Source organism: Panthera tigris, chromosome B4 (assembly GCF_018350195.1).
Source record: "Panthera tigris isolate Pti1 chromosome B4, P.tigris_Pti1_mat1.1, whole genome shotgun sequence".
NCBI lineage: Eukaryota > Metazoa > Chordata > Mammalia > Carnivora > Felidae > Panthera > Panthera tigris.
Window position 1 is genome coordinate 58,610,903 of NC_056666.1, and position 21,115 is coordinate 58,632,017.

At 35.8% G+C, this 21,115-nt stretch overlaps 1 protein-coding gene across 1 annotated transcript in view; it reads left to right on the plus strand.

The window, feature by feature from the left end:
* Positions 1 to 21,115, plus strand: part of RASSF8 (Ras association domain family member 8) — an 85,829-nt gene that overhangs the window by 12,585 nt on the left and 52,129 nt on the right. The window lies entirely within an intron of this gene.

Sequence of the window (21,115 nt, forward strand, 5' to 3'; positions counted from 1 at the left end):
TGTTGCATCCTCTGTCACCTCCCTCCATATTCATTTTTGATAAAGATTTTAATCTATATTGAAACTTCTAAAGCAGAATCAAAGCTCCTCTGAGGAAATGACAAGTTTTAGGATGAGCAACCCTAAATGAAGAGAACCAAAGCATTACCACATGGTAGAGATCACATTCTATTAAAAATGTTAAATTATCTTTAAAACTGTACAAGTCTTCAGGATGGCACACACAAAAAAACAAAGGTTAATGCTTCTTAGGGCACATTTCTTAGAGGGCTTGCCTAGTGTGTAAATAATTGACTTTTGTTTGTGTTACATGACTGGTGACTTCACTGAAAATCTGCGCAATTCAGTTTTAGCTCTGGATTACTTCAGTTGACCTTTGTGAAGGTTTTGTCTATGTAGTGGTTGTTTGACTGGTTTTAACCTATTAGGGTTTGGGGTTTTTGGTTTTTTTTTTTCCCCACTCTATATTAAAGTAAAATTCTAAAAGAAAAGAGGTGTGTGTTAATGCTGAGTGGGCTGGTTTAGGTTTGACTTCTTTTAGTCAGGCTTTGTGAACATTGAGATGATAGATGATGCATCCGGAACACGGAGCTCTTCAATTCCAAAATCTTCATTTGAAGGCTTTTTACTTGAACCCAAACCAAAGTACTGTCATTGCCTGTTTTCTAAACGTTCAGGAATAACCTATCACTGGTTCAGACTTTTCATAATTAGGGAGGATCATTTGCCTACCTCATAATAACATGACTCAGTGCTTATTTTTAAAACTGGATTTTAAAAATTAGTATAAACAGTAAGGAGTGAGCCACTTTTTACGGGCACCATATAGTTTTATAATTCTTAATCTAAACTTAAAATTTTATATTTCTTCCTTATGGCAAAAACTATAAGCCACCATATGCACAGATAATACTGTGAGTTGGGTTGGCTCTCCCATAGCCTCTGAGGTGAATTACAAGAGTCCCAGCCATTATCATCTTCCTCCTGTTGTTCTGAAATTTTTTTTTGTACATTTTGCTACAGTATTGGTGATAGAATATACTGTAATATGGATCATCTCTACTTCTGTATTTATTTATTTATTACTAGACCTCAACCACAGCCTTCTTCTTCCCCTTCCACCTCTTTGCCTGTAGGATGTACTGTATATAGTCATGCACTTTGTATTAATATATTATAAATCTACAAATCTGTTTTGTACTTATAATCAAAACTTTTACTAGGGTACTGAATAAATTTAGTCTAACTATAAAAAAAAGACATGTTGAGTTTGAGATGTCTACCACTCAGTAGCAACACTAAGTAGGCATCTGAATGTGAGACTGAAGTTCAGAGAGGAGTGTGAGCTCGAAATTTTATGGGAATTGTCAAGTATATGGTATTTCAAGTTATGATCAAATTGAGTGAAATCACCAAGGGAGTGAATATAAATGGAAAAGATCCATGATTGAGATTTGAAATTCTCAAAAGCATAGAGAAGAGATTGAGAAGGAACACCAACGAGATTGGAGGAAAAGCAAAAGAGTGCAGCTGTTCTGGAAGCCAAATGAAGAAAGTGTATAAGGACGAGAGAGTGATTAATTGACTCTTAGATTTAGCCATGAGCTAAACATGATGGGTGACCATGGTTTTGGTGGAGTGATGGGAGTTAAGAGCCTGACAGGAATGAGCTCAATGGAGATGGAAGGTGAGAATATGAAAAGGGATCAAGAAATGGAGGATAGCTGGTAGGGGAAGTGGGATCAGAAAAAAAATTTTTTGTTTTTGTTTTAAGATGGGTAATATAGCTACTTACGTATTCTCTGATTGACAATAAAAATTGAAGAAGATAGTGATGATGCTGGAGCTGATATAAGGGGGCTGACATGCTGCTTAGCCATGGGATGCCTATGGCTGCACCACTAGTTGTCCAAGCATCTGGTATGACATAGCTCTGGAATAGTCAATTAATACATAATAGATTTTGAGGCCCTGGGATCATCTTCTCACTCTCTGGTGTTTCTTCATTTTTTTTGTTTAGTAAAGTTGATCAGGCACCAGACAAAGGTTTAGGCTTTAACCAGACACTAAATTAGAAATTAGTGGGAAATTAGAAGGGAAGGCAGAACCAATTCCTTCTCAAAAAGCATCTGAGAGCAGCTTAAGTTTTTCCTTCTTGTCCACTGGGACCACCTTAACCATTTTGACTTGTGGGTAAATGGCACAGGGATTTTAGAATAAGGAAAGTGAGTCACCTATGAGGGCACAGGCTGAGGAGGCACTCACTTTTAGAGTCATGCAAGTATAATGTTGGCACTTGAGAATGATGCCTCCTTACATTTTGCACCCTACACACTTTGCTTGCTACATGCCCCCTAATTCCCCTGGTCCTGAGAATGGGCACTGTGGTTCATTTAAGGAATAATAGGAAAACTCTTTCCCTAATTATCTCTTCTTATATTACCAAATGGAGATTTATGTGCTTTAGTTAGTCTGATACTCCTCTCTCTCCTCAATATCTGGTTGACTTTGCCAACTAACAAACATGAGGAATACTTGGTAAAGAAGAAAAGAAATGCTTCTTTTCTGCAAAAGAAAAATTAGTGATGAGACAGAGTAGAGAATGATTGGTTGGAGCCTTTAGGCCAACAACTTGAAGGACTTTTAGATACCAAAAAGGCTGGAGAAAAGGAACTGGGGGATAGAAGGGAGAATCCATTCTGTTTGTGAAGACAAAAATAGAAACTGTTCCACTTTAGCTTAGTACATTTGTCATTTTTAAGAGTTTTAAGGGCCCTGGTACCATCTTGTCCTTCCATCTTTGGAATACAAGGTGATAGGTTATCACTTAACCTTGTTAGTCCTAAGAATTGACTTTCTTGTTCTGCCCAGTGCAGATCTGAGAAAGATCTTCTAAGGTCATCTGAGGAATTATCCATCTTTGTATCTCAGAAACCAAAACAAGACTTACAGTAACATCTGCAGAACCCAGAGAATTCTCAAGGCTTTGTGTCATGTGATCTTGTGTTTGTCCCCTCTGAGGGAGCCATAGCGGTAAAGATACAATAGAGAATCACGGACCATCTTGACCTTACTATATGAGTTGACAGATTCTCATATGAGGAGCATTTAGGACCAAATGTGTAGAGATGGTGCAGATGTGCTTGTGTACAAAATGAGAGTCAACTGAAGGAATGGTGGGGAGAGATGTATACAGACAGCTCTTAGGAGCTTCCACTAAGAAGTGTGGGAATGGGAAAAGCCAATTGAATTTACAAGTGAGAAAGTTTTCTTCATTTTAAAGTGGTCACCATGAAAACTGGAATGTCAAGAAGTCCATGACTAATTACGAATGAAATAAAAGATAACTGATTAATGATCCTATTATTTTAAATCTTGAGATATTTCACTACAAAATTAAACCTTTATAAGTTGCAGCCACATATGAGTGAATCTGGGAGCAATACTATCAGATGACAGAAGTTTTTATTGCAGTTTCTTTTGGGATGAGGCCTGATGCTGGTTTAGCTTGTGTTATTTCCATATCTGAGAACTGACAGTCATGTGCCCATGGAAAGAAGTCCTCACTGAAGATAGTAGACATTTGACTTTACTCAGTGTTACATAATCAGGAGGTCCTTTGAGAATTTCCCCAGAACTGATTTTCCAAAAAATTAGTCAAGTATTTCCCAGAAAAACTTTCCTCTTTTTCATGAGCAATATCATTTTTGTTAGTAGTGCTTACTCTTCTAGGCCCTTGCCTCCTCTTCACGTCCAGTCCCAAAAACAGCTGAGTAAGTAAATGTGAGGACATAATTAATTAACTGATAAATAGAGACTAACTCATCAACTTGTTTAAATCTAGTGTCTTTAAAGCTTTTGTTGTCATATGTTTGGCAAATAGTAGACCTTTAGTAAATGCTTTTTTGAAACCGTTAAGTATAATATATATTCTGCTTAATTATTTATTTTATTAGATTGTAGGGTATATTAGTTCATGGTTTGAGTTCTGGTTGCATACTGCCTGGATTCAGATCCTGGCCTTACTCCTAATGAGGTGTGTGATCTTGGGCAAGTTTTGTAACTTCTCTGTGCCATGATTTCCTCTTATAAAAAGTGGGGATAATAATAGTGCCTACCTTTTAAGATTATTATGAGAACTAAATAAATTGATACATTCAGAGCACTTAGAATAGTTCCTGGCGTATGGTAAGTACTTAATAAATATTACGAATGATTTTAACAAAAGCTGTCAGACATTTAATATTTAAAAAGTGAGAAAACCGAGTCTCTACTTCTTCCCCAAATAACACTGTAGCTGGCAATGAATACTTGAAAGTTGGTTGCTTGAATACTAGATAGTCCTTTTTTCAGTGGCTGTAAACAGCTTCCTGTGTTTCTGAAGGTGGAGGAATAGAAGTCATCTTTCCATCTGGCCTCATGTCAATACATCATTCTTGACACACTCTTGACACTGTGTTCACATATTGTTTACACTTTTGCTAATCACAAAAGTGCGTTGAGTTTTTAAAAAATTTGTGAGTACTATGATTAGTATCCAGATTTGTTTTCTGTTGAGTATTCTGTGTCTATGATGTTTCCTTCCAGGTGAATTTTAAGAGTGGTACAGTTTGTTCCATCTTTGTGCTTTGTCCACCCAAATTTATAGAATCAAAATACAGGAAGGTATATCTCCCAACATGTAAAAAAAAAAAATGGTGAGATTTCCATGTAGGCAGCAGCATGATATCCACAGGGTTCTTTGTTGATCCAGGCTCATAGTCAGGGGGTTGGGCAGTTCTGCTCAATAGAGGGGGCAGAGTTCTCTTCATGTGGTGTGCCCACAGGACTTCCCTCCCAGCTTCTCTCGTTTGCAGTAATCCAAGTCTGTTTTATAAACGCATGGAAAAATGTGGCTTCTCTGCTGATAGCCACCTGCTGGGACAGCACTTTGGTGTTCATAAAACACTTTTAAATAGGTGAATTTAGGGTGATGCTCACAGCAGACTAATGTGAAAAATATTCTTATAGGTATTCTACAGCTGAAAAAAAAAAAAATGAGCCTGCGTGAGTTTAAAAGGGCGTTCACTTAAAATATAAGTGAACCCAGGTCTGCTGACTCCTTAAATCCTGTGTCTTCCCATTTTATTGCTTTCTGATCAGAGTCACTCAGGCTCAGCAAAATCATGTAATAGGAATAATAGCTGAGACTGTTCATTAGAAATCATAATCATAGAATTAGAATTTCAAATACTGTAAGATTTGACACTGTATTTAGCTGTTGAAAACTTTACTTTTTATAAAATAAAAGGCCCCAGTTTCTTTTTAGTTATATTATTCATTCTTTCTGGTTATGTATTCTTCCTGCTTATGCATTTTCTAACTAGCTTTAAATTTTTAAAGGTATTTTTTTCGTTATATGTATCCTTTGTCATTAAAGTAGATTTCATGTTGATAGAAGTCTTTTTTCTTTCAATGTGGCTGGTGTTAGTAGGCCTAGATTAAGAGTTTTTCTGAAATTCTTAGAAGAGTGTAATTACCAGTTCTTATCCTGTACTTGATAGGTAGGTGAGTGGTCTCAAGAAGAATAAAATGGTTCTATTTTTGTAACCATTATTTTTCTAAACCTCATTCTGAGTAAATGGCGCTTTTCTGTATTGTCGGGACAAACCTCAGACCTGTAGCATTGGTTTGAAGAATAGGAGAGTGTGGGCCTTCCTTGTTTCATGGGGTTGTGTTCGTGTCCCCTGCCTGAGCGGCCAGTGCTGCAGATGCAGCCACAGCTGGCTGGTGCCATGTGTCCAGTGGCTTGCTGAGCAAAAGCTTGCTCACTATGACAAGCAGGTTTGGGCAGAGAACTGCCTATTTCAAGATCATGTTCAATGATCAGTCGCTGATGAGTTCTGAAAGACCCTAACTCCTATAGTAATACCAATAGCTATTTTTATTAAGTAATTGCTGCATGCCAGGTTGTATTTAAGTCTTCATGTTCATTGTTATTTAGCTCTGACAAATTTAAGGATTATTATTTCCACTTTAACATTTATTTATTTTTGAGACAGAGAGAGACAGAGCATGAACGGGGGAGGGGCAGAGAGAGAGGGAGACACAGCATCGGAAGCAGGCTCCAGGCTCTGAGCCATCAGCCCAGAGCCCGATGCGGGGCTCGAACTCACGGACCATGAGATCGTGACCTGAGCTGAAGTCGGACGCTCAACCGACTGAGCCACCCAGGCGCCCCTATTATTTCCACTTTAGAGCCAAGGAGCTAGTAATTTGTCTCAAGTCATATAGCTAATAAGTGGTAGGGTCAGGATTTGAATTCAGTGCTGCCTGACCACTAAAATGTGTTCTTAACCAGCAACTTCCATATGAAGGATGATGAAATATGTCATATGTGTATACATGTGCCCATGGCAGACATGATTAATTGCACATGGTATGTGTTCATGCTGAGCTGATAATCCTTTCTAGCAATTGTTACATTCTTGGCTTCTGTAGTCAAACAATCAGACTTTTAATAGGCAAGGTAAAATATACATGCTATCTTTAACTCTAAATGTGTCTTTTATTAGCTTTCTCTGAAATTTCAGTGGTGTGTTGAAATTGGGCCAATTTGCTTTTGGGAAATAATAAATAAGGTGAACTATTGCTTTGTTTGATAGGAAGAACAAATATGCAATATTTTTCTATGGAAGACTTCATTGGTGTGGACAGTTGAATTGAATTTAGGATAACTTTCATTTTAAATAGCATATAAAAGTCATCTCCATGTCAGAAAAATTTTAAGGCAAGTTGATTTTACTTATTTATAATATTTATTTATTTGAAAAATTTTTAGAATGGATATTTGAAATAAACAAATTTTGACGGTGGTCATAGAGTTTGTTATAATGAAATTAGATTTTTTATACAGTCAGCAGGAAATTAATTTGAAACTCTGTGTATGGCTGTAGTTATGGAAATAAAAAGCTGTTAGGATTATAGCTTTATTTACTTACTTACCTTTCTTATATACTTATTTATTTATAGTCCTTTTTTCTTTCAGACCTTACTACTACTTCAACTCAAGATAGTATTTTTTTAATTTCACATATGATCAAATAGGCATTCCAGTGTGTCTTTTGACTCCTTGATATGAGGGACTCCCCTCCCTGCAGTATTGTTGAAGAGCATCTTAGGACAGGATTCAGGGTTGGCATGTTTAAGCCAAAGACCAGTAATACCTGCTATAATAAATTGTCATTCCTGTCTGCTCCTTACTGTTCACATTTCTAGAAAATGTGTTCTTCATTTTTCTCCTCTGAAATAGTGGCACAAAACTGAAAAATAGAAAATAATTGATATCAAAATATTTTTCCAGCAAAGAGACTGAGGTATAATTTAATCCAAATTAATATGTGAAGCCATGGAAAATTCTTTATCTTTTGTGTGTATCTTTAAAGTTAAGTAACCTTATACTTTAAGTTACTTATCTCCATTTACAAAGAAATGAAAATTTTCCTTGCTTATTTTTATAGTGATGTTAGGAGAAGAAAATATATAATACTGAAGAGACTGGACAGTCTGTTATTGTGTTGTGAGAAATGCTGACTTGAGTGTGATTTTTGGAAAAATAAATGAAATTAAGAGAAATAACTCAATAGTGTTTCTTTAGAAACTCTCCTTGTTCTCAATAACACGTTTCTGTTTTTTCTTTATTGATAAGGTCCTAGTTATTCATACTTTAAAAACAGAAGACAGTACTTCTCTATAACGCTGTGACCACAGACCCCGCTAACTCTGACTAATGGTTACTTTGAAGTGCTGGTGGCTAGTTGAAGTTTATAATTTGTTACCAAATTACTATTATCTTTATTTTCATCCTGTATTTTGCCTGTCAAGCAGTCATATTCTCCAAAATTGGAGAGTCAGAACCTTCAACTAAAGAGTTTGTTTAACTAGAGTCAGGAAGGGCCTGTTTTCCCTTGAAACACATGGGACATTCATTCATTTTCATTTGTTTTAAACTTAAAAATCTGGAAGTTATTAAGGGTTGCTTATGGAGTTTTTTGTTTGTTTGTTTGTTTGCTTGATTGGTTGGTTGGTTAGAGGTTTTGGTTTTGGGTTATCTAATGACTCTCCCTGGTTTTAAAGTCTAACTGGTGCTTTTTCTTTCCTTCATGTATAGTGTTCCTTTAGATTAAGAATTTGTTTCTCCCTAACCTAAGATTTTAAGATCTCCCAAATCCATGGCCCGGATTTTTATTGTAATATTACCTTAATTAATCTACATATTATTGCTATTTATTCTAGAAAATAACAATTTTCTAAGGAAGAAGGAAGTTTTTTTATGTATTAATATTTTATTGAGGCATAATTGATACATAATGTATTAGTTTCAGGCATACAGCATAATAATTCTGTATTTGTATGTATCGTGAAACAATTACCACAATAAGTTTAGTTAAAATCATTCCCATAACACAGTTAAAAATTTTTTTTTCTTACGATAAGGAGCCTTTAAGATCTATTGTCTAAGCCACTTTCAAATATGCAATATAATATTATTAACTGTAGTCACTATGGTGTACATTACCTCCCCATGACTTATTTTATAACCAAAAATGTGTACTTTTTGAGCCCTTTAGCACATTTCACCCACCCCACACCCTGCCTCCTGCCTCTGTCAGCTACCCATCATTTCTCAGTATCTGTGAGCTTTTTTTCTTGATGTTGTTGTTGTTGTTGTTTTAAATTCCACATATGAATCAAATCATACAGTATTTGTTTCTCTAACTTATTTCACTTAGCATAATGCCCTCAAGGTCCATCCATCTTGTTGCAAATAACATTTCATTCTTTTATGTTTTATTTTATATTTGAGAGAGAGAGAGAGCATGAGCAGGGGAAGGGCAGAGAGACAGACAGAATCTGAAGCAGGTTCCAGGCTCAAAGCTGTCAGCATAGAGCCTGATGCGAGACTCAAACTCACAAGCAGTGAGATGACATGAGCCAAAGTTGGACGCTTAACCAACTGAGCCACCCAGGCACCCCACATTTCATTCTTTTTTATGGCTGAACAATATTCTGTTATGTATATGTCACTGTGTGTGTGTGTGTGTGTGTGTGTGTGTGTGTGTGTGTGTGACATTTTCTTTATTCATTCTTACATTGATGGAGAGCACTTAGGTTGTTTCCATATCTTGGTTATTGTAAATAATACTGCAGACTGCAGTGAACATGGGGGTACATGTATCTTTTTTAGTTAGTGTTTTTGTTTTCTTTGGGTAAATACCCAGAAATAGTATTACTGAATCATATGGTAACTCCATTTTTAATTTTTTGAGGATCACTTATACTGTTTTCCATAGATACTGTTTTCCATAGTGGCTGCACCAGCTTACATTCCTACCAGCAGTGCACAAGAGTTACCTTTCTCCACATCCTTGCTAACACTTGTTATTTCTTGACTTTCTGATGATAGCTATTCTAACATGAGTGAGGTGATAGCTCGTTGTGGGGTTTTTGTTTAATTTTTTAATTTATTTTGAAGGAGAGAAAGAGCAAGGTAGGGGAAAGGAAGAGAGAGAATCCCAGGCAGGCTCCACACTGTCAGGACAGCCTGATGTGGGGCTCGATCCCACGAACTCTGAGATCATGACCTGATCCAAAATCAAGTGTCGATGCTTAACCAACTAAAGTACGCAGGCGCCACCCCCATTGTGGTTTTCATTTTCAATTACCTGATTATTGATGATGTTGAGTGTCTTTTCATGTATCTGTTGGCTGTCTGTATGTCTTGTTTGGAAAAATGCCTGTTCAGATCATCTGCACATTTTTTAATCCAATTGTATTTTTGCTGTTGAGTTTTATGAGCTCTTTATATATTTTGGATATTAGTCCCTTATCAGATAAATGATTTGCAGATATTTTCTCCTATGCAGTAGGTTGCCTTTTCATTTTATTGATGGTTTCCTTTGCTTCACAGAAGCTTTTTAGTTTGAGCTAGTCCCGCTTGTTAATTTTTGCTTTTGTTACCTTTGTTTTTGGAGTCAGATCCAGAAAAATCATCTCTAAGAGCACTGTCAAGGAGCTTACCGCCTATATTTCTTCTAGGAGTTTTATGGTTTCACGTCTTCCATTCAAATTTTTTTTTCTTGAAAAATTTTTTTAATGTTTATTTATTTTTGAGAAAGAGACAGAGACAGGACACAAGTGTGTGTGTGTGGGGGGGGGGGGTACAGAGAGAGGGAGACACAGAATCCTAAGCAGGCTCCAGGCTCCCAGCTGTCAGCACAGAGCCTGACGTGGGGCTTGAACTCATGAACCGTGAGAATATGACCTGAGCCAAAGTCAGACACTCAACTGACTGAGCCACCCGGGCGCCCCTTCCATTCAAGTTTTTAATCCATTTTGAAGGTTTGTTTGTTGGTTGGTTGGTTTTGTATAGTGTGAGATATTTAGAGTTCTTTTTTTAATCTATTTTGAGGTTTTTGGGTTTTGGTGTTTTGTTTTGTTTTTTTGTTTGTTTTTTTTTTGTGGTATAGTATAAAATATCTTTTGCATGTGACTGTCCAGTCCAGTTTTCCCAACACCATTTATGGAAGAGACTCTCCTTTCCCCATTGTATATTCTTGACTCCTTTGTTAATTGTGGTTAATTGACCACATATGCATTGGTTCAGTTCTGGGCTCTCTTTCCTGTTCCATTGATCCATGTTTCTGTTTTTATTCCAGTACTATACTGTTCTGATTACTGTACCTTTGTAATCTAGTTTGAAATCAGGGAGCATGTCTCTAGCTTTGTTCTTTCTCAAGATTGCTTTGGCTATTTGGGATCTTTTTTGTTTTCAGACAAGTTTTAGGATTGTTCTATTTCTGTGAAAAATGCCATTGGTATTTTGATAGGGATTGCATTGAATTAATAGATCATTTTGGGTAGTATGGTCATTTTGACAATATTCTTCCAATCCACGAATATAGAATGTCTTTCCATCTATTTGTCTTTAATTTTTGTTATCAGTGTCTTAAAGTTTTCAGTATACATATATTCCCCTCCTTGGTTAAACTTATTCTTAGGTATTTTATTCCTTTTGACACAATTGTAAATGGGATTGGTTTCTTAATTTCTCTTTCTGATAGTTCATTATAGGAGGGATCTTTTTTATTGATGTTGTTATCTAAATATAAGGACCTATGAGAAAGAGCTTTATAAATAAATTTTAAAGTTCTGTACAGTTTTTATTTTGAGTGAGAAAGTTGTTTTTAGGTAGTTATAGATATAAAATATAAAAAATAATTTTCAGAATTTAAGTTGCTTATAAAGTTGTTTGCTGACAGTTGTCTATGTCAGCCCATTTAAAAGGTGTGAAAATATTTTCTTCTTCCCCTTTTTCTTCATGCTATTTGATTTGTATTTGTCCTTTTTCATAAATGTTCATTTGTATTTTTTTACTTACTTTAACATGACAGGATAGATACTTAAAATGTTATCTGAAGTTCATTCATTAGTTGCACTAATTCCCTTTTAAAGACCTTTCCTTTTTCTTTTCATTTCTAGTGATTTGTAAAATTGACTTGATTCTTTATTTCTCTGCTATGCACAAACCAGGCAAGTTTTCTTTTTTTATGCAAGCTTTGGCTTCACAGTTTTAGTATTTTCAACTGGAATGTTTCCCCTATAGATACGTAATCGTAAATGAGAACATTCTTACTTGTTTTTCTCTGGTTTTTCATATGGGAGTTAAATTCCATATAGGATTAGGTAAGTAAAGTATTTTAACAGAAAAGCTTTTTTCTGATTGTTTTTGTCTTTATTATATCAGTATTGTTCATTGTTACTAAGTGTATTTATTCTAAGGTACACAAAGAAGAATTAGAAAAATAGTGCTTTCCATTGCTGAACAAATCTGGGCCCAGTCAAGAGAGAGGAATGATATGGTCCTTTGAACAGTGAAAATTTAATAGAGGACTGTAAATATGGCAGGGAATATGAAGTGAGAGATTGATACGAGGTAAAGAGAATTCTGTGGAATATAGGAATAGCAGATATAATAAGATCTTAATAGCCACTACCCTAAAACTGAGATTGAGTATCCAAAGAAGAGGCCCCATGGGACTGAGATTCAGAGTTTGTTGCACAAGGCCTGGCTGTGGCTCTCTGCAGAAAAGTCAGTGTGGTGCCTTGTTGATGGAACTTACCCAGAATCCAACCCCCCTGGAACTTGCTGAGGATGCGTCTTACCACAGGCACTCCGGTATAAAATCACCCAAAGCCAGTGCTGGGAAAGCTGCTGGTTCTGCTGACCTCTCTACACTTGTAGGATCTGGGCACTGGGGGAGCTACCAGGAAACAAAACCCTTTCCTCTTGCCTTCTCTAGTGTGTCTCTCCAGTGCCCTCTCTTGACAAAATTCCACGTGGTGCGGTTGTCCAAGAAAACCTACTTAAGGCGCCAGATCCATTTTCAGAGTGGGCCAAAGGGAAGAATTTAGAGCTGAGAGTCAATAATTTAATAACCAACACAACCTGCAAGATCATGACAAAAAACATTTTCTCTTTCCCATGTCTGTGAGATAGCCTAATGTCATTTCTACTAAAATGTAAGAGGCATGTGAATTGTCAGGCATATTAGTTTACTTAACGTCTAGTGAAATGTATTATTCCTTTATAATTAGTGCATATCTGCTCCTTAAGAATTTGTCACTATGAAAGCTAATTTTTATTATTTTTTAAAAAGCATTGTTTCATTTCATCATGCTTCTGACCCATATTTATTACACTATAAACATCCACATAAATGTTATACAGGGGTTGGCAGCCACCTGTGAAGAATTTATTCTTGATTAAAAGTATTTTTGAAATAGCTGTAGAAGCTTGTTATTTGCTTAACAAATCCATTTTTTAATTTTAAAATTCTTGACGTTACTAGATTGAAATTTTATGACATTCTGCTTTAATATTATTTACAAACAAAACTTATGAGCTAAAAACAAAAACAAAAACAAACTAGACTAAAAACAAGAAAAGAGGACACCTGGCTGGCTCATTTGGAGGAGCATGTGATTATCAGGGTCATGAATTTGAGCCCCAGGTGGGGTATAGATATTACTAAAAAAATAAATAATAATAAAACTAAAAAAAAAATTTATAAAACCAAATATGGATCCCAGCATTAGTAGCCAAAGAGAGAACATGATTTTAATTTCTTAGAGAATATTAAAAATGTATGCAAACTAAACACTTAAAATTATTTGAAACTTGAAATTACTGACCAGAAATTATGTAGGTCCTGTGGGAGAAGTAGCAGAAAGTATCTGTAGGTAAAACTGTGTTGCCCTGGTTGTAAACATGCCACTTCCAGAGGAAAAGTGATATTGAATGGATACGGGGCTAAGTCAAGGATATTGATCTACCCTGTCAGAAGAGCCTTTCACTGCATTTGGAAAATTCAGTCTGGCCCCAGACCTGATGACTAATGTTGGCCCCTGTGTAATCAGTTACATAGAATAACTAGTTCATGTGTGGCTTCAGTAGATACGTCCAAATTTGCTCAATAAGCCTTCTCAAGAGTTGACCTCAACTCTGGTGAACCTGGAGCTGTCTACATCATGGTAGAGACCGTTGTCTTCTACCTGGCTTAGTTTGGTCATAGCGGTAGTGTGCTATCATTGAAACATTTATAGGAGGTGGCTTGGGGTAGACTGCACAAAGACAACTGGAGGGCTGGACTGCAGTGGTCATAACTATCCACTGGTGAATGTCTCCAGTAAGACCAGCATGTCTGCTTGTCAAAATTGGTTACAGATTACAGTGTACCAGCATTATTCTTTTAAAATAATCTTAATATAATTTAATATATATTTAAATAATTAAACATAATAAGATTATATAATTAAAATAATTTTAATAATAACAAAAACATGCCCTATCAGCATATTTTATTTTTAAAAATAAGAGGTAACTGTCTCAGTTTCAGTGAATAATAATTATGAGTGAGTTCAGGAATACTACTGATACTTAGAAAATATGGCCATTAAAAATAAGACTTTTTGGTGTATAATACACTAATACAGAAAAAATTTTTAAAAGAATTACAAATACCATTTGAGAAGTTGCAAATTATGAGGAAGTATATATTTCCCAAATTGCCTTCCCTAATGGGTACAGTACCCATCAGCACGTGAAGTATGAAATTCTGTATTAAAGAAAAATGTCTCATTACTTTGTACTCATAACTCCTGGTAATAGCTTTGGTGCACCAAAATCCAAACTTTTTACCTCCTAGAGTAGACTAAATAAATAATATAAATGGTCTTCATGCCTCATTGATGTAGACGAGTGTATGTGTGTGTGTATTTTTAAATTGAGTTTATAAGATATTTTGAATTGTAAAAACATTCCTGAATGTAGGAAAAGATTTATCATTTTGCAGAAGGGCAATGAGTTATTGTTCTTTTAAAGGAATGTTTGGATGAGGTATAAATCTACTGATTATCTTAATGCCACATTTTTAACTTTGATGTTTTAGAGAATTCTCTTATAAGAGGGAATTTAATTTTCTAGATATCCATTGTTTGAAAATGTTTTTTAAATTATATCTTTGAAAGTGCCTCAGGGCTGTAAGCTTAAAATTTGCAGCTTTATGACATTTGTCTAAGATGTAACAGGAAGAAAACGAACATAAGAATCTCACTTGTCACCTTACATGATAAGAGTGAATATTCCCTTAAATGACAAAAGAAATAAGTATGTTAAATCTTTTTCCTGGATTATCTGGGAGGGCCCTAATGCAATAATATAAGAGAGAGGCAGAGGGAGTTTTTGAGACAGAAGATGATGAAGCAGTGGGACCACGGAGGCAGAGAGATTGGAGTGATGTGGTCACAAGCCAAGGAATGCCTGGAGCATTCCAGAAGCTTGAAGAAGCAAAGAAAGAATTCTGTACTAGAACCAGTGATGTATGCATGGCCCTATTGATACTTTGATTTTGGTGCAAAATCAAAACTGAGTTTTGGATTTCTGGCCCCCAGAACTGTGCGAGAACAGTTTTTGTTCTTTCATACCAAGCAGTTTGTGGTAATATGTTATAGCAGTTCCAGGAAACTAATTCACTTAGTGCATGGACTGAATCTTTGTTTCTCCCTAAAATTCTTATGTTGAATTAATTACTAACTCCAATGTGATGATGATATCTGGAGGTGGAACCTTTGGGAGGTAATTAGGTTGGGATGAAGTCAGGAGCCTATATGATAGGATCAGTTCACTCATAAAAAGAGATCAGGTGGCCGTCTGCAAACCAGGAAGTGGGCCTTCATTAGACACCAGATCTGCTGGCAACTTGATCTTGGACCTCCCAGACACCAGAACTGGGAGAAATAAATGTTTTTTTAAACCATCTAATCTGTGCTCTTTTGTTTTAACAGCCCAAACTGACTAAGACACTTAGTAATGAAGCAAATATAAAAATAAAATGTAAATATAAGATAAATCAACCATATGAGAAAATATTTTAGAGATTGATAGCTATTTTTTAAAAGAAAATATTGTATGTAGTGATGGTCACTAGATAAGACAGATACTATCATACACTGCTATGAAAGTGAAGGAAATTTGGCAATTTGGAACAAAATTATGGTGCCGTTAGGAAACTATTTTCAAAGAATATTTAAGGTAAAAATATAATTACCATATACTATGTAAAAACATGATTTAAAATTTAAAATTATGAACTAAATTTTAAGTAGGTATCTGTTTATAGGAAAAGAAAAGTAAAATTAAAAAATACAGTCTGTGGAGCAAATTTACATGTCTTTAATCCCTGCTTTTCCACTTCTTAAGTGTGTGACCTTGGGCAAATTACTAAAGCTTTTTGGGCCTCTGTTCATATCAGTAAAATGAGGATAATAAAACAAACTATGCACCTTATAGAGGGCTAAGTGTGTATTATTTTTAATCCCTCAAAACAACACCCAGCATGTTTTAAAGTGTGCAACATATGTTACTTAGTTGTCTTTTTAAAACATACTGCAATAAAAATTTTAAAATCTAAGGAAGTGGTTCACCTGATTACTTCAAAAACTATTTCATTCTTCCTTCACTTAAGATAAAGATACTGAAGAGAGGCTCCATTTCCAGAAGCTCTGCGATCTGCTTCACAGCAAAACAAGCATAACTAGTGGAAACTATTTTTAAAAAATTAAAGTCACTGGATATTGTTCTATAGGTTTGCACCAACTGAAGAAATTTATCCAGGAAAACCTGCTAGTACTTGATAGGGGCAGGCAGTAAGGCAATTAAGTAATGACGAGTTCCTGCCCTACGCCACTTACAACAGCTCAGTTTTATAATAGCTGGACTGTTAACAGGTGTGGCTAAGAAGACAGGTATTCTCTCTTTCATCTCCCAGTGAAAAGATACCATGTCTTATGAGGAGGGCAGACTACCGGCATTTCTCATCCCCTCCAACTTTAAGTTATAGAGGCTAAATTCCTGGTGAGTACAGCCAAGATGTCAAAGGTTCCCTTCCTCCTCCCAGCCCCCACTGATATTATGGAGACTCTACTCCAGATGTGGCAGACCTGGAATACTGGGGCACAATTGCCCTCGCTCTACCTTGCCTGAAAAACAGAAGTTTCACACAGAGCGAGGCAAGCCCAAGAAGACCAGAGGCTACTGCCCCCACTCAGCCCCTGGACCAGTGGCTGCATGATCTTGCCTAGGGGAAGAGGTAGTCCATTAGAACAGAGAGTAGTACCTAAGCTCTCCCAGAAGGAACTCATTTTACTTGAAATGGAGTATGGGGAAACAAAAACCTAATGGTGCTCTCAAAAACAATGGAGATTTCTTAAGCAAGTAAGAGCAGCAAAAAGCTAACCCATAGGCCATCTTGTTCACAAAAGAGAGCTGGGCAAAGAGCTAAGAAGAGGTCAGAACAAACCTCAAAGACTAGCCAGAAAAACTACCAATGCCCAAATTTAACTGGATCAGACTGTGAAACAACTTATGCCCAAAGCACTGTTTAAAACAATAGAGCAATCAGCCAGCAATTAGTTGAGCCAAAGATCTGGGCGGATATCTTACCAGAGATAAAAAAAAAAAAAAAGACAAAGTTTTGCTAACATGACACTGGCATTCCCTGATGATTTTATGAACATAATGTCCTCCAGGTTCATCCACTTTGTAGCATGACAGGATTTTTTTTTCTTTTTTATGGCAGAGTAATAGTTGCACGTATATACATTTTCTTTATGCATTAATCCATTCCTGGACATTTGTTTCCAAGTGTTGGCTATTGTGCATAATGCTGCAATGGACATGGAAGTGCAGATGTCTCTTTGGGATCCTGATCTTAGTTATTTTGGGTAAATATGTAAATTGGGATTGCTGGATCATATGGTAGTTCTATTTTTAATTTTTGGAGGAAACTCCATACTGTTTTTATTACAATAGTGCACCCACCAACAGTGCACAAGAGCTCCAGTTTCTCCACATCCTCACTAGCACTTATTTTCTGCTGTTTGTTTTATGCAATAGCCATCCTAACAGATGTGAGGTGATACCTCCATCTAGTTTTGATATTTGTTTCCCTGTTGACCAGTGATGTTGAGCATTATTCATATATCATGATGTTGGCCATTTGTATGTCATCTTTAGGAAAATATCTATTCAGGTCTTTTGCCCATTTTAAAATTTGGTTATTTGTTTTGTTTTTTTCTTTGCTTTTTCTGGCTTTTTCTTTTTTTCTGAGTTCTGAGAGCTCCTTATATATTTTGGATGTTAAATCCTTGTACGTGGTTTGCAAATATTTTCTCCCATTCTGTAGGTTGCTTTTCACCCTGTTGACATTTTCCTTTATTCTGCAGAAGATTTTTTTTAATGTGCTCCTCTGTGTCTATTTTTGCTTTTGTTGCCTGTAATTGTGATGTCATATCCAAGAAATTATTGCCAAGCCTAATGTCACACTTTGTCCTTAGGTTATCATCTAGGAGTTTTAACAGTTTTAGGTCTTACATTTAGGTCTTTAATCCTTTGGCTTTGTTCGTCTTTTTTTTTTTTTTTTTTTAACTTTTTTTAATGTTTATTTATTCTTGAGAGACAGAGTGTGAGCAGGGGAGGGGCAGAGAGAGAGGGAGGGAGACACAGAATCTGAAGCAGGCTCCAGGCTCTGAGCTGCCAGCACAGAGCCCAACCCAGGGCTCTAACTCACGAACCACAAGACCATGATCTAAGCCCAAATTGGACACTTAACCAACTGAGCCACCCAGGCGCCCCTGTTCTTCTTTTTTAAGATTCTTTTTGCTCTCTGTGGTCATTGTTGTTCCATGTGAATTTTAGGATTGTTTCCTCTGTTTCTATAAAAACTGTCGGGATATTGATAGGGAATGCATTGCATTTGAAGATCGCTTTTGATGGTTTAGACATTTTAACAATACTAAGCTTGGCAGTACATGAATATGGGGTCTCTTTCCATTTGTTTGTATATTCTTTAATTTCTTCCATCAGTGTTTTGTTGTTCTCAATGTACAAGTCTTTCACCTCCTTGTTTAGCTTATTCCTAAGTATTTTATTCATTTTGATGTTACTGTAAATGGGTTTATTTTTTTAATTTCTTTTTCAGATAGTTTCTTATTAGTATATAGACACAACTGATTTTTGTGTTGTGATTTTGTGTCCTGAAATTTTATGAATTCATTTGTTAGTTCTAACAGTACCTATGTGTATATGTGTGGATTCTTTCGGAGTTTCTACATATAAGATCGTATCATCCGCAAACAGATAATTTTGTCTCTCCCTTCCCAATTTGGATGCTTTTTTTTTTTTTTTTTTTTTTGCCTAATCGTCTAGCTAGACCATTCCAAGCCTATGTTGAATAGAAGTGGCAAGAGTAAGAATCCTTGCCTTAATTCCTGATTTTAGAAGAAAAGCTTTCAACTTTTAACTGTTGAGAATGTTATTAAATGTAGCTTTTCATGTACAACCTTTATAAGTTGAGGTATTTTCTTTTGATTCCTAGTTTGCTGAGAGTTTTAATATGACAGGGTATTTAATTTTGTCAGATGTTTTTTTACATCTATTGAGATGATCACATGATTTTTTTATCCTTCACTTTGCTAATGTGGGATGTCATATTAATTGATTTTTGTATTATGGACCATCTTGGCATACCAGGGATAAATCCCACTTGGTCATGATGTATGATCCTTTTAATGTGCTTTTGAATTTGGTTTGCTAGTTTGTTGTTGAGGATATTTGCATCTGTGTTCATCAGGGATATTGGCCATAATCTTCTTTTCTTGTACTGATTTTGTCTCACTTTGATAACAAGGTAATGCTATCCTCATAAAATGAATTTGGATGTGCTCCCTGTTCTTCAGTTTTTTGAAAGAGTTTGAGAAGAATTGTCACTAATTCTTCTTTAAGTATTTGATAGAATTATACCGCTCAAGCCATCTGGTCCTTAGGTTTTCGTTGTTGGGAGATTTTTGATTACTGATTTAATTTGATTACCGATTCAGTCTTTGACTACTGTTTGATTAAAGACCAATCTTTAATCAATTCGTCTGTTTGGATTTTCTGTTTCTTCATGATTCAGTCTCGGTAGGTTGTATATTTCTAGGAACGTACCCATTTCTTCTAAATTGTCCAATTTGTTAGTCTGTTATTGTGTATAGTACTCTTTCATTCTTTGTATTTCTTTGGTATCAGTTGTAATGTCTCTTCTTTAATATCTAACTTTGAGTCTAATCTCTTTTTTGCTTAGTCTAGCAAAAAAATTGTCAGTTTTGTTAATTTTAAAAAGTATTTTGATTTAAAATTTTTTTCTGTTTTCTATTTCTTTTATTTCTGCTTTAATGTTTATTATTCCCTTGTTTCTGCTAATTTTGCACCTAGGTTATTCATCTAGTTCTTTGAGATGTAAAATTAGGCTGTTTGAGATCTTTCTTTTTTTAATATAGATGTTCATTGATATAAACAACCCTGTTAGTACTATTTTTGCTGCATCCGTAAATTTTGATATATTGTGTTTTCATTTGTCTCAAGATATTTTCTCATTTCTTTCTTGCTTGTTGACCCACTGGTTGTTCAAGAGCTTTATTTAGAGGAACCTGGGTGGTTCAGTCAGTTAAACGTCTCACTTTGGCTCAGGTCAGGATCTCATGATTCATGACTTCCAGCCCTGCTTCTGGCTCTGTACTTTCAGCACAGAACCTGCTTCAGATCATCTGCCTTCTTCTCTCTCTCTGCCCCTTACCCTCTTGTGCTCTCTCTTGCTCTCTTTCTCTCTCAAAAGTAAATAAAACATTTTTTAAAAAGTGTTTTATTTAATTTCCATATATTTGTGGATTTTCCAGTTTTCTTTCTCTTATTGATACCTAGGTTAATTCTATCGTGGTTAGAAATGACACTTACTAGGGCGCATGGGTGGCTTAGTCAGTTAAGCATCTGATTCTTGATTTGGCTCAGGTCATGATCTCAGGGTTATGAGTTCAAGTCCCTCATCAGGCTCTGCTGACAGTGTGAAGCCTGCTTGAGATATTCTCTCTCTGTCTCTCTCTCTCTGCCTCTCTCTCTCTGCTTCTCCCTCCTCTCCCCCCGCCCCCCCCCAGCAAGTCTGTCTCAAAATAAATAAATAAATAAACTTAAAAAAAAAAGATACTATAATTTCAATCTTAAATTTGCTAACATTTTTGTGACTTAACGTGATCCGTCCTGGAGAATGTTTCATGTGCACTTAAGAAGAATACATTTTCTCCTGTTGTTGGCTGAATGTTCTGAATTTGTCTTCTAGATCTATTTGGGCAATAGTGTTCAAGTTTTGTTTTTTTATTGATCTGCTCTGTATGATCCATCCATTGTTGAAAGTGGGTATTAAAGTTCCCTATTATTGTATTGCTGTTTCTCCCATTTCTGTCAATGTTTGCTTCGTATATTTGGATGCCATGATTTCCGTATAATTATTAGATCTTCCTAGTAAATTGACCCATTATCATTATATAGTGATCTTGATTCAAAAAATACTGGCAAATGATTGCACGTTTGTTTGATTAAAGTTAAATGTGTTTTTATGATTGACTGCTTAATCCATTTTTGCAGTTAGTCAGCCAATTGCTATTCTAGCTATAGTGGATAAGAGACATCAGCTGGGTGGTTCTG